This window comes from Elephas maximus, chromosome 6, assembly GCF_024166365.1.
Source record: "Elephas maximus indicus isolate mEleMax1 chromosome 6, mEleMax1 primary haplotype, whole genome shotgun sequence".
Lineage (NCBI taxonomy): Eukaryota > Metazoa > Chordata > Mammalia > Proboscidea > Elephantidae > Elephas > Elephas maximus.
The window spans coordinates 11,534,838-11,549,191 of NC_064824.1; the positions used below are offsets into that span (position 1 = coordinate 11,534,838).

At 41.8% G+C, this 14,354-nt stretch overlaps 1 pseudogene; it reads right to left on the reverse strand.

Annotated features, from left to right (window-relative positions):
- Positions 1 to 660: 660 nt before the first annotated feature.
- On the reverse strand, positions 661 to 1,597 carry LOC126077969 (induced myeloid leukemia cell differentiation protein Mcl-1 homolog; annotated as a pseudogene).
- Between the last annotated feature and the right edge of the window lie 12,757 nt (positions 1,598 to 14,354).

A 14,354-nucleotide genomic window follows, 5' to 3' on the forward strand; every position in this document is an offset into this window, starting at 1 on the left:
ATTTTTGTAACTACAATTAAAAGGAAAAAAAAAACAATTAGTGAGCCTAAAATCAAGTATTCTTGGCTATAACTAGGCTAATAAAAAACCAAGTCAAAGTAGAACAGGTAGAAAAGTCCTGAACACTTGGACTTTCTTTTCATCAAGAAGTATACCTGGGAAAGTTAAAGAGAGTAAAAAGCTTCCCTTCACACTCTGCTGTACAGCACTGAGGCTTCTAGTCCTAGTTTTTACTACTTGTAGCTTAAATCCATTTTACACAGGCCACTAGCATTGTTAATGATTTTCAACACTATAGCAAGTTAATGAATTCAGTGGGCATGTTTAATAAAATTCTGCGACTAGCCTGGCTACTGGCTGCTCTTCTAGAAAAGGAAATTAAACTTAAAAGTTCTCCTCTGTGGCCTCCCAAAGTTAGCCTGTTGTTGAAACTGAACTTTCCTCCATTCAGACAGTGACTCTTCAAGGAACCAGGACTGCTTTTCACATATATTTATTCCTGTTAGCCATAATCCTTTTGCCGCATGCTTTTCTGGCTAGTTGCTACAGTAAAGCTCTTGGAGGTTACAGCCCGGGCAGCTTGACGTCTGTCTTCATAAATACATTTGATTTCACGGCAGAAGTGTGTGGTTTTGGTGGCTGCAGTTGGTCAAGGGTCAATTATTGCAACTTAGGAGGTTTTCCTGATAGATACGCCAAACCAGCTTCTACTCCAGAGCACCTGCAAAAGCCAGCTGCACATTTCTACAGTCGCCCTGTGGGTCCTTTACATGGACGAACTCCACAAGCCCATCCCCGCCCCTTCGTTTGTCTAAGCAGTACCGTTTTGCCTTAGGCGAACATCTGTGATACATTCTGCTGCAGCTTCTCGGTTTATGCTCCCGAAGTGTTTGACCACAAAGGCACCAAAAGATATGAGTCACAATTCTGCCCCATTTTGTTATTCCACCACTGAAAACATGGACCATCGCTCCAGACAAAGATTTCACATCATTTTCGTTTTTGAAGTCCGGTTTCCGAAGCATGCCTTGGGAGACCGTCTCCTCGTTGCGCTGCACACCGTCTGCGACCCGCGGCAGGCTTCTCACCCCTTCCAGCTGGCGGCCCTGGACTCACCCATCGTCTTCGCCTACGTGGCGCCGATGGCCTGCTCGTGAAGGTACTGAAAGATAATATCCAGCGATTGCGGGTACAACTTGTCTTCCTCCTCCTCTGCTGGGGGCTGCGTTGAGGGAAGTGCCCCGTGCGTACCAGGGCAGTTACTGGCTTCCCCGACAAGCCCCAGCAGGGGAAGGGCAGCTGGCCGCTTCCCCAGCGTCTCCAGCTTGTACCTGCCCAGCTCCTCTTCAGCTGACATGATGGCCTCCACAACTGAGGCATTCACCTCCTCAGGCGGCGACGTGCAGGGGATGGATGCAAAGAGCGTGGGCCTCGCAGGGGTCGCGGTGACGCTGGGGCCCTGGGCTTCTCTGTGTGCCAGCAGTGCCACCCTCCAGGCGTCCGGTGGGACAGCCGTCCAGGGGCTGGTGCCAGCGCCTCTGTCACTCCCTGCTCCGGTCTCCCCTCCTCCTACTTCTCCCTGGGCCAAGACCTCCATTACAGGAGTTGCAAGTCTCCCTCCTGGAGGGGTGAAGCCTTTGGCAACCCCAATTCTGCCTCCTGTGGTAGAGGTTGAGTTCGATTAATGTCTTTATCTTGAAGCTGAACATTGTGAGCCCCTGCCTGCGCCTGGATGAGAAAAAATGGGGGAAGCATGGGGCTCCTTGGAGCCCGGGTGTTGCACAGTGGTTAAGAGCTTGGCTGCTAACCAAAAGGTCAGCGGCTCCAATCCACGAGAGGTTTTTTTGGAAACCCTGTGAAGCACTTCTACTCTGACCTTTAGAGTCGCTATGAGTCAGAATCGACTCAACGGCTATGGGCTTTGTTTTGTTTTTATGTTTGTGTGTATATATATATGTGTGTGTGTGTATCTCCCCGTGAGTCTGTCAGTTTGTTTTACCATGGTGGCTTCTGTGTTGCTGCGATGCTGGAAGGTACACTACCAGCAGGGTTACTTACCGTGAACAGGTTTCAGTTGAGCTTCCAGACTAAGACAGACTAGGAAGAAGGACCTGGTGTTTTACCTCTGAAAAAAATAGCCTATGAAAACCTTGTCAATAGCAGGGGAACATTGTTTGATACAGTGCAAGAAGGCGAGACCCACATGCTGGAAGGCACTCAAACTACTACTAGGAAAGAGCTGCCTCCTCAAAGAAGAGCCATTGTTAATAATGTGGATGGAGTCAAGCTTTTGGGACCTTCATTTTTCTGATGTGGCATGACTTAAAATGGGAAGAAACAGCTGGAAACATCTGTTAAAACAAACACGGAATGCAGGGAGTATGAATCTAAGAAAATTGGAAATAAATATGAAATGAGTCACATAAACATCAGTCACTATTGTAGGCATTAGTGAGCTGAAATGTACTGGTCTTGGCCATTTTGAATTGGACAATTTTATGGTCTACTATGCTGGAAGATGAAGTCCTGGGGACATACTGGTTAAGTGTTTGGCTGCTAACCAAAAGGTCAGTAGTTTGAATCCACGAAGCCACTACTTGGAAGCCCTACTGGGCAGATTTGCTCTGTGCTATGGGGTCACAATGAGTCAGAATCAAATTGACAGCAATGGGTTTAGGGTTTTTTTTTTTTTTTGGTTATGCCGGGAGTGACAAAATGAAGACCATGCTGTGGAGCCCAGGTAGTGCAGTGGTTAAGAGCTCTGCTGCTAACCAAAAGGTCTGCAGTTCAAATCCACCAATAGCTCCTTGGAAACCCTACAGGCAGTTCTACTCTGTCCTGTAGGGACACTATGAGTAGGAATTGACTTGACAGCAGTGGGTTTATTTATTTATTTATTTATTGTGGTTATGCTGGGAGTGACAAAATGAAGAGCAATGGCGTTGCATTCACTGTAAAAAAAGAATATTTCGACAGTGGGGCCAAGATGGCTGACTAGGTAGACGCTACCTCAGATCCCTCTTGCAACAAAGACTCAGAAAAACAAGTGAATAGATCACATACATGACAATCTACGAACCCTGACCATCAAACACAGATCTAAAGAGTTGACCTGAGTGATAGGTGAGTGAAAAGCGCCCTGAACCAGCGACCGCTTCTGGAACCTGCAACCCACTCCACAGCCTTGAGCCCTCGCGGTTCCCTGGTGCCGAGTGGCGGGGCTGATAGCAGCTTGGTGAGGCGGGGCAGGCACGGGACACAGCCCTAACCCCTAGCCCCCTGGGGTAACCTCCATAGAGACTCAGCCAGCACAAGCAGGGTGGACACTGATGCGGCTAAGGAGAGAACGAATGAGCAACCACGGGGAACCAGTGATTGTTTTTGGAGCCTGGAGCCAGTGTCCCAGTCAGAAAACCTTGTCACCGGGCTTTGGACTGGGCGCAGGGGAGCTAAGCACGGCATACTGAGACGGCACAAACAAGGCACGCAGCCCTAGCCCCCTGAACTGACCTCAGGGGCAGCCCAGCCAGTGCACGCAGGCAGTGCAGTGATGCGGCTGACAGGAGGAGAAGTCACCAGGAGGCAGTGACTGGTTTTGGAACTGTGGCGCTGGGCTTTGGACTGGGAGCGGAGGAACTGACCACAGCTTCTGAGACAGCACATGCACAGGACGTGGGCCTGACCCTCACGGGCAATCTTGACCCAGCCAACGCACACAGGCTACACACCCCTCAGGAATCTTAGATAGAACAGTCCTCACCAAGCAAGATAAGCAACTTTATCTATATTCCTGGGTGCTACACTCTCCTATATATCTGGTCCCTCCCCTCCCCTTCCCAGGTGGCTTCATTAACATTGGAATTTCCTGGGCCAGAGAGTGAAGTGCTCTGCAGTTTTTTGTTGTTTGTTTGTTTTGTCTTTTCCTAACCCCTTCTCCTGGCCTGAGAGAAGCAGCTACAAAAAATCCAGAGACCAAGGATCCTTCCCAGACTTCCTGAAATTGGACTAAAAATACAGAACCAGCTCCAGCCAAGCATATGAGATCCACAGTCTTGGGCTTTCATCCCTACAGGGAACAAGGTGGCTATTAAAATGCAAAGGCATTCTGAGAGTGATCTGACTGTAATTGTTTTAGCGAATTACTGGAAAGATAAGTTTCCCAGGTCTGATATCTCTACCTATTAAACAGAGCCCTCACTGACCCACAATGGGGAACTGAGGGCTGAAGCTCCCCCCAGACCACCTAACCTCCTGCCATAGGGGTCTGAGGATAGTGACATCTACCAATCTATAGAGGTACATGCATTGGGTGCCTAAGGTACATCTGCAGAGCCCACCCACCAAAGTAATTTAAGAATAGAGACACACCTACCTCACTGACACTTGGGGGAAGTCTGTCTGCATCCAACCCCCCCTAGAAAGTGACCCCCTACTGTTACTAGAATCTGGTGCACAAAACTGTCACCACTACTCCTCTAAGCAAATAGGTGACAGTCTATCCCACACACTTGGTGACCCAAAATCAGATTCTGCTCAAGAATAGTGACTGGACTCTTAGGCTTATATTTCTGGTAATGGCCCAGACTAGCTGGTAAGAGGACATAAGTGATTCAAAGGCTACAACAATCAAGACAGCGCAATCTAGGAGCCCATCTATGTATATTGAAAGAAAACAAAACAAGATAATACTCAGTGAGCAAATATAAAATAAATCATTACAATATCTTTCTTATAGATGGCTCGGAGACAGCAGTTGATATCAAACCACATAAAGAAGCAGACCATGATTGCTCCTACAACTCCCCCAAATTAATGAATCAAAATCTTTCCCAAATGAAGATACAATCCTGGAATTGCCAGATGCGGAATGTAAAAAACTAATTTACAGAATGCTTCAAGACATCAGGGATGACCTCAAAAATGAAATAAGGCAATCTACAGAAAAAGCCAAGGAACACACTGATAAAGCAGTTGAAGAAGTCAAAAAGATTATTCAAGAACATAGTGGAAAAATGAATAAGATACAAGAATCCCTAGAGAGACAGCATTCAGAAATTCAAAAGATTAACAGTAAAATTACAGAATTAGACAACTCAGTAGGAAGTCAGAGGAGCAGGATCGAGGAACTGGAATGCAGAGTGGGGGAGCTGGAGGATAAAGCAACTGACACCAATACAGCTGACAAAAAATCAGATAAAAGAATTTTAAAAAAGTGAAGAAACCCTAAGAATCCTGTGGGACTTTATCAAGAAGAATAACTTGTGCGTGATTGGAGTTCCAGAACAAGGAGGGATAACAGAAAATACAGAGAGAATAGTTGAAGATCTGTTGGCAGAAAACTTCCCTGACATCATGAAAGACAAAAGGATATCTATCCAAGATGCTCATCGAACCCCATATAAGACTGATCCAAAAAGAAAATCACCAAGGCATATTATCATCAAACTTGCCAAAACCAAAGATAAAGAGAAAATTTTAAAAGCAGCCAGGGAGAAAAGAAAGGTCTCCTACAAAGGAGAATCAATAAGAGTAAGTTAAGACTACTCAGCAGGAACCATGCAGTCAAGAAGGCAATGGGAAGACATATATAGAGCACTGAAGGAGAAAAACTGCCAAACAAAGATCATATATCCAGCAAAACTCTCTCTCAAATATGAAGGCAAAATTAAAACATTTACACATAAGCACAAGCTTAGAGAATTTGCAAAAACCAAACCAAAGCTACAAGAATTACTAAAGGAAATTGGTCAGAAAATCAGTAACATCGGACACCAGCACAACACAAGGTCACAGAAAAGAACATCCTGATATCAACTCAAATAGGGAAATCACAAAAACAAATTAAGATTAATTTTAAAAAGAAAAAAATGCTCAAAACAGAGAATCATTGAAGTCATTATGTAAAAGATCACAATAATCAAAAAGAGGGACTAAATACAGGAGGCATAGAACTGCCATATGGAGAGGAAAACAAGGCGATATAGGATGATACAAGTTAGGTTTTTACTTAGAAAAATACAGGTAAATATTAAGGTAACCACAAAGAGGTCGAACAATTCCATAACTCAAAATAAAAACCAAAAAAAGAATAAATAAATAATGACTCAGCAAACATAAATTTCACTACTATGAAAATGAGGAACACACAATTTACAAAGAAAAATATCTCAGCACAAAAAAGTAAGTGGAAAAATGAAACTGTCAACAGCACACACAAAAAGGCATCAAAATGACAGCACTAAACACATAAAAAATAATTACACTGAATGTAAATGGAATAAATGCACCAATAAAGAGACAGAGAGTCTCAGACTGGATAAAGAAACACGATCCATCTATATGCTGCCTACAAGAGACACACCTTAGACTTAGAGACACAAACAAACTAAAACTAAAAGGGTGGAAAAAAATATATCAAGCAAACAACAATCAAAAGGAGCCGGAGTAGCAATAATAATTTCTGACAAAAGAGACTTTAAAGTTAAATCCAGCACAAAGAATAAAGACGGACACTACATAATGATAAAGGGACAATTGACCAGGAAGATATAACCATATTAAATATTTATGCAGCCAATGACGGGGCTGCAAGATACACAAAACAAACTTTAACAGAACTGAAAAGTGAGATAGACACCTCCACAATTATAGTAGGAGACTTCAACACACCACTTTCGGAGTAGGAGAGAGACACGGAAGACCTAATTGCTACAGTCAAACAACTTGACCTCATAGACCTATACAGAACACTCCACCCAACAGCTGCAAAGTATACTTTTTTTTCTAGTGCACATGGACCATTCTGTAGAATAGATCACATATTAGGTCATAAAACAAACCTTTGCAGAATCCAAAACATCAAAATATTACAAAGCATCTTCTCAGACCACAAGGCCATAAAAGTGTAAATCAATAACAGAAAAATCAGGGAAAAGAAATCAAATACTTGGAAACTGAACAGTACCCTCCTGAAAAAAGACTGGGTTATAGAAGACATTAAGGAAGGAATAAAGAAATTCATAGAATGCAATGAGAATGAAAACACTTCCTATGAAAACCTCTGCGACACAGCAAAAGCAGGGCTTAGAGGTCAATTTATACAGACGAAAGGGCCAAAATCAGAGAACTGTCCCTACAACTTGAACAAATAGAAAGCAAGCAACAAAAGAATCCATCAGGCACCAGAAGAAAACAAAGAATAAAAATTAGAGCTGAACTAAATGAATTAGAGAACAGAAAAACAATTGAAAGAATTAACAAAGCCAAAAGCTGGTTCTTTGAAAAAATTAACAAAATTGATAAACCATTGACCAGAGTGACTAAAGAAATACAGGGAAGGAAACAAATAACCCGAATAAGAAACGAGATGGGCCACATCACAACAGACCCAACTGAAATTAAAGGAATCAAATCAGATTATTACGAAAAATTGTACTCTAACAAATTTGCAAACCTAGAAGAAATGGATGAATTCCTAGAAAAACACAACCTACCTAAACTAACACAATCAGAAGTAGAACAACTAAATAGACCCATAACAAAAAAAGAGATTGAAAAGGTAATCAAAAAACTCCCAAGAAAAAAAAGCCCTGGCCCGGACAGCTTTACTGCAGAGTTCTACCAAACTTTCAGAGAAGAGTTAACACAACTACTACTAAAGGTATTTCAAAGCATAGAAAAGGATGGAATACTACCTAACTCATTCTATGAAGCCACCATATCCCTGATACCAAAACCAGGTAAAGACACCACAAAAAAAGAAAATTACAGACCTATATCACTCATGAACATAGATGCAAAAATTCTCAACAAAATTCTAGCCAATAGAATTCAACAACATATCAAAAAAATAATCCACCATGAACAAGTGGGATTTATACCAGGTATGCAAGGTTGGTTTAATACTAGAAAAACCATTAATGTAATCCACCATATGAATAAAACAAAAGACAAAAACCACATGATCTTATCAATTGATGCAGAAAAGGCATTTGACAAAGTCCAACGTGCATTCATGATAAAAACTCTCAGCAAAATAGGAATTGAAGGAAAATTCCCCAACATAATAAACGGCACCTATGCATTTTTTTTTTTTTTTTTATGCAAAGCCAACAGCCAACATCATTCTAAATGGAGAGAGCCTGAAAGCTTTTCCCTGAATGGGAACCAGACAAGGATGCCCTTTATCACCGCTCTTATTCAACATTGTGCTAGAGGTCCTAGCCAGAGCAATTAGGCTAGACAAAGAAATAAAGGGCATCCGGATTGGCAAGGAAGAAGTAAAATTATCTCTATTTGCAGATGACATGATCTTATACACAGAAAGCTCTACAGAATCCTCCAGAAAACTACTGAAACTAATAGAAGAGTTCCGCAGTCTCAGGTTACAAGATAAACATACAAAAATCACTTGGATTCCTCTACATCAACAAAAAGAACATCGAAGAGGAAATCACCAAATCAGTACCATTCACAGTAGCCCCCAAGAAAATAAAATACTTAGGAATAAATCTTACCAAAGAAGTAAAAGACCTATAGAAATAAAACTACAAAGTACTACTACAAGAAACTAAAAAGGACCTACTTCAGTGGAAAAACATACCTTGCTCATGGATAGGAAGACTTAACATAGTAAAAATGTCTATTCTACCAAAAGCCGTCTATACATACAATGCACTTCTGATCCAAATTCCAATGACATTTTTAAAGTGATGGGGAAACAAATCACCAACTTCATATGGAAGGAAAAGAAGCCCCAGATAAGTAAAGCATTACTGAAAAAGAAGAAGAACGTGGGAGGCCTCACTCTACCTGATTTTAGAACATATTATACAGCCACAGTAGTAAAAACAGCCTGCTACTGGTACAACAACAGGCACATAGAACAATGGAACAGAATTAAGAACCCAGATATAAATCCATTCACATATTAGCAGCTGATATTTGACAAAGGCCCAGTGTCAGTTAATTGGGGAAAAGATAGTCTTTTTAACAAATGGTGCTGGCATAACTGGATATCCATTTGCAAAAAAATGAAACAGGGCCCATACCTCACACCATGCATAAAAACTAACTCCAAGTGGATCAAAGACCTAAACATAAAGACTAAAACGATAAAGATCATGGAAGAAAAAATAGGGACAATGTTAGGAGCCCTAATGCAAGGCATAAACAGAATACAAAACATTACTAAAAATGAAGAAGAGAAACCAGATAATTCGGAGCTCCTAAAAATCAAACACCTGTGCTCATCTAAAGGCTTCACCAAAAGAGTAAAAAGACCACCTACAGATTGGGAAAAAAATTTCAGCTATGACATCTCCGACCAGCACCTGATCTCTGAAATCCATCTGATTCTGTTAAAACTCAACCACAAAAAGACAAACAACCCAATCAAAAAGTGGGCAAAGGATATGAACACACACTTCACTAAAGAAGATATTCAGGCAGCTAACGGACACATGAGAAAATGCTCTCAATCATTAGCCATTAGAGAAACGCAAATTAAAACTACGATGAGATTCCATCTCACTCCAACAAGGCTGGCATTAATCCAAAAAACACAAAATAATAAATGTTGGAGAGGCTGTGGAGAGATTGGAACTCTTATACACTGCTGGTGAGAATGTAAAATGATACAACCACTTTGGAAATCTATCTGGTGTTTTCTTAAAAAGTTAGAAATAGAACTACCGTACAACCCAGAAATCCCACTCCTTGGAATATACCCTAGAGAAATAAGAGCCTTTACACGAACAGATATATGCACACCCATGTTTATTGCAGCACTGTTTACAATAGCAAAAAGCTGGAAGCAACCAAGGTGTCCATCAATAGATGAATGGTTAAATAAATTTTGGTATATTCGCACAATGGAATACTACGCATCGATAAAGAACAGTGACGAACCTGTGAAACATTTCATAACATGGAGAAACCTGGAAGGCATTATGCTGAGTGAAATTAGTCAGAGGCAAAAGGACAAATACTGTATAAGACCACTATTATAAGTTCTTGAGAAATAGTATAAACTGAGAAGATCACATTCTTTTGTGGTTACGAGAGGGGGGAGGGAGGGAGGGTGGGAGAGAGTTTTTTACTGATTAGTTATTAGATAAGAACTGCTTTAGGTGAAGGGAAGGACAATACTCAATACAGGGAAGGTCAGCTCAACTGGACTGGACCAAAAGCAAAGAAGTTTCTGGGATAAACTGAATGCTTCGAAGGCCAGCGGAGCAAGGGCGGGGATTTGGGGACTATGGCTTAAGGGGACTTCTAAGTCAATGGGCATAATAAACTCTATTTTGAAAACATTCTGCATCCCACTTTGAAGTGTGGCGTCTGGGGTCTTAAATGCTAACAAGCGGCCATTTAAGAGGCATCAGTTGGTCTCAACCCACCTGGATCAAAGGAGAATGAGGAACACCAAGATCACATGATAACTATGAGCCCGAGACAGAAAGGGCCACATGAACCAGAGACCTACATCATCCTGAGACCAGAAGAACTAGTTGGTGCCCGGCCACAATCGATGACTGCCCTGACAGGGAGCACAACAGAGAACCCCTGAGGGAGCAGGAGATCAGTGGGATGCAGACCCCAAATTCTCATAAAAAGACCATACTTAATGGTCTGACTGAGACTAGAAGAATCCCGGCAGTCATGGTCCCCAAACCTTCTGTTGGCCCAGGACAGGAACCATTCCCAAAGACTACTCATCAGACATGGAAGGGATTGGACAATGGGTTGGAGAGAGATGCTGATGAAGAGTGAGCTACTTGTATCAGGTGGACACTTGAGACTGTGTTGGCATCTCCTGTCTGGAAGGGAGATGGGAGGGTAGAGAGGGTTAGAAACTGGCAAAAGGGTCATAAAAGGAGAGACTGGAAGAAGGGAGCGGACTCATTAGGGGGAGAGTAAATGGGAGTATGTAGCAAGGTGTATATAAGCTTATATGTGAGAGACTGATGATTTGTAAACTTTCACTTCAAGCACAATAAAAATTATTTTTAAAAAAAGAACATTTCAAGATCTCTCCTGAAGTCCGATAGTGTCAGTGATAGGATAGTATCCTACACCTATGAGGAAGACATACTTTGGAGCCCTGGTGGTGCAGGGGTTAAGAGCTCAGCTGCTAACCAAAAGGTAGGTGGTTTAATCTACCAGCTGCTCTTGGAAACCCTATGGGGCAGTTTTACTTTGTCCTATTGGGTCTCTATGAGTAAAAATCAATGTGATGGCAATGAGTTTGATTCAGATTTTATAAGGAAGACAAGTTAATACAATTATTATCCAAATTTATGCACCGATCGCCAAGGCCAAAAGATGAAGAAACTGAAGACTTTTACCAACTTCTGCAGCTAAAATTGATCAAACATGTAATCAAGATGTATCGATAATTACTGATGATTGGAATGGCAAATTTGGAAACTAAGAAGGATTAAAAAAATTGGGAAATATGGCCTTAGTGATAGAAATGATGCTAGAGATCACGTGATAGAATTTTGCAAGAGCAACAAATTCTTCATTGAAAATAAATTTTTCAACAACATAGTGACCCTACACCTGGCCCTTGCCAGATGGAATACATAGTAATCAAAATCAACCATATCTGTGGATATAATAATAAAAAAAAATGGAAAAGCTCAGATTATCAGTCAGAACAAGGCCGGGGCCAACTGCAGAACAGACCATCAATTGCTTGTATGCAAGTTCAAGTTGATACTGACAAAAATTAAAACAAATCCATGAGAGCCAAAATACTACCTTGATACTTGATATCCCATATGAGTTTTGAAAACCATCTCAAGAATGTATCTGATGTATTGAACACTAATGACCGAAGACCAAACAAGTTATTGAATGACATAAAGAATATTACACATGAAGAAAGCAAAAACCAAAAACCAAACCCACTGCCATCAAGTTGATTCCAACTCATAATGACCCTGTAGGAAAGCAGGAGTCCATTAAAAAGACAGGAAAGAAGGCAGGGCCAAAGTGGGGTAGTAGACACTTCTGATGATCCTTCTTACAACAAAGACCTGAGTGAATCAATTATATATATGACAGGTTAGGCACCCTGAACATTAAAGGAAAAGTTAAATCAGACTGAGCTACAGGCGGAGGGAGAAACGATTCAGAAGCAGCAAACAGTTGCCTGACTTCACTTGGTGGGAACTGGCGTCCCACAGGCCTGATCCCCTCGTGTGGCCATAGCGGGGCTGGTGGTAGCGTTCAGGATGCAGTTTCCTCAGCAAGAGAGAACAAGCAGCACACATTATACTCGTGCCTCCAGAATCAGCAAAGAACAGAATTCTTGGCAAAAGATAAGTACTTGCATCTAATTTAACACATGGACCCAAAAGCACCCCTTTCAAGAGAACTCTCTCCCATTTATATGATCCCTCCACCCTCTGCTCCAGCCCCTGAGCTGGCCTCAGTTATGGTTTCTTTCCCTGTCCCTGAGATAAGTCCTGCCACGTGCTCTGAGCCATTCTCCTGGCCTTGGAGAAGGAACAAATTAACAACTGGGGGAAAAAAAATAATCTGCTGGCTCTCCTGAGCTGGGAACTCAGGGCAGAAGTGGCTCCTTTGCCTGGACACCAGCACAAATTGTCCACAGACTTTGAACGGCTTTCACCCCTGCATGGACCTGTGTGGACTAATTTCAGCAGCTTAGCCCTTCACTGGCACAGTGCAACAGTGTATGTGCCTGAAGTCTGACTTCAACTGTTTCAGCTGTGTGGTGGAGAGACCAGTTTTTGATGTTTGACGCTGCTCTACCTATCAAGCAGGGTCCTCACCTAACCACATCAGGGGCCTAAGGACTGGTGGCTCCACCTACACTACCTAGCCACCCACATCAGGGGTTCAAGGATAAGTGGTGCCTCCCACTCCTTACAGCCAAAAGCATGGCATCCCCATGGCCCAGCTGCAGAGCCCACCCACCTGTGTGCTCTGGGGAACAGGGATGAGCTTTCCTCACAGACACATGGGGGATGATTGTCAGCCCCTTACCTGGCTTGGGGCATGACCCCCTGCTGCACACAGATACCAGTGCCTACACCAATCACCCCTGCTCCTCTAAGACTGCAGGTGAGAGCCTGCACCACATACTTGGCGACCAACTACCTGGATACCTGAGCTGAATCCAAACAAGAAAGGTGAGTGGACTCCTGGGCTCATACACCTGGTAACAGCTCTAGCCATCTGGTAACAGGAAGTAAGACCTTCAAAGGTGCCAATAATCAAACTAGATCACTTGAGCAGCCTATTTAGGCATATCAAAAACAAAACAAAGCAAGAAGCAAAAACATAGTAAACAAACGTAAAATAGTATAATAAAGTAATTTATAGATGGCTTGTAAAAAAGAAAAAAAAGCTTGTAGACAATAGTAAATACCAACTCACATAAAGCAGACCATGATTGCTTCAACAAGCTCCCAAAACAATGAATCAAGGAATCTTCTGGATGAAGATATTTTCCTGGAATTATCAGAGGTAGAATACAAAAGATTAATATACAGAAGTCTTCAAGAGATCAGGAAGGAGATCAGGCAAAATGCAGAATAAGCCAAGCAACACACAAATAAAGCAGTGGAGGAAATTAAGAAGGTTATTTAAGAGCATAATGACAAATTTAACAGGCTGCAAGAATCCACAGTGAGACAGCAAACAGGAACTCAAAAGATTAACGATAACATTTCAGAGTTAGACAACTCAATAGAAAGTCAGAGGAGCAGAATTGAGGAAATGGAAGTCAGAATTACTGAGATTGAAGATAAAACACTTGGCACCAATATATATGAAGAAAAATGAGATAAAAGAATTTTTTAAAAAATATAAACACCATAAGAATCATGTGGGACTCTATTAAGAGAAAAAACCTACCAGTGATTGGAGTACCAGATCAGGGAGGAAGAACAGGAAATACAGAGAGAATTGTTGAAGATTTCTTGGCTGAAAATTTACCTGATAACCTGAAACATGAAAAGATATTTATCCAAGACTCTCATTGAACCCCACATGACATAGATCCCAAAATAAAGTCACCAAGACATTATAATAAAACTTGCCAAAATGAAAGATAGGGAATTTTAAGAGCACCTAGGGATAAACAAAAAGTCACCTACAAAGGAGAATCAATGAGTAAGTTCAGACTATTCAGCAAAAACCATGCAGGTAAGAAAGCAGTGGGATGACATATATAAAGCCTTGAAGGAAAAAAAAATTGCCAGCAGAAAATCATATATGCAGCAAAACTGTCTCTCAAAGATGAAGGTGAAATTAGGACATTTCCAGAAAAACAGAAGTTTAGGGAACTTTCAAAAGCCAAAAAAAAAAAAAAAAAA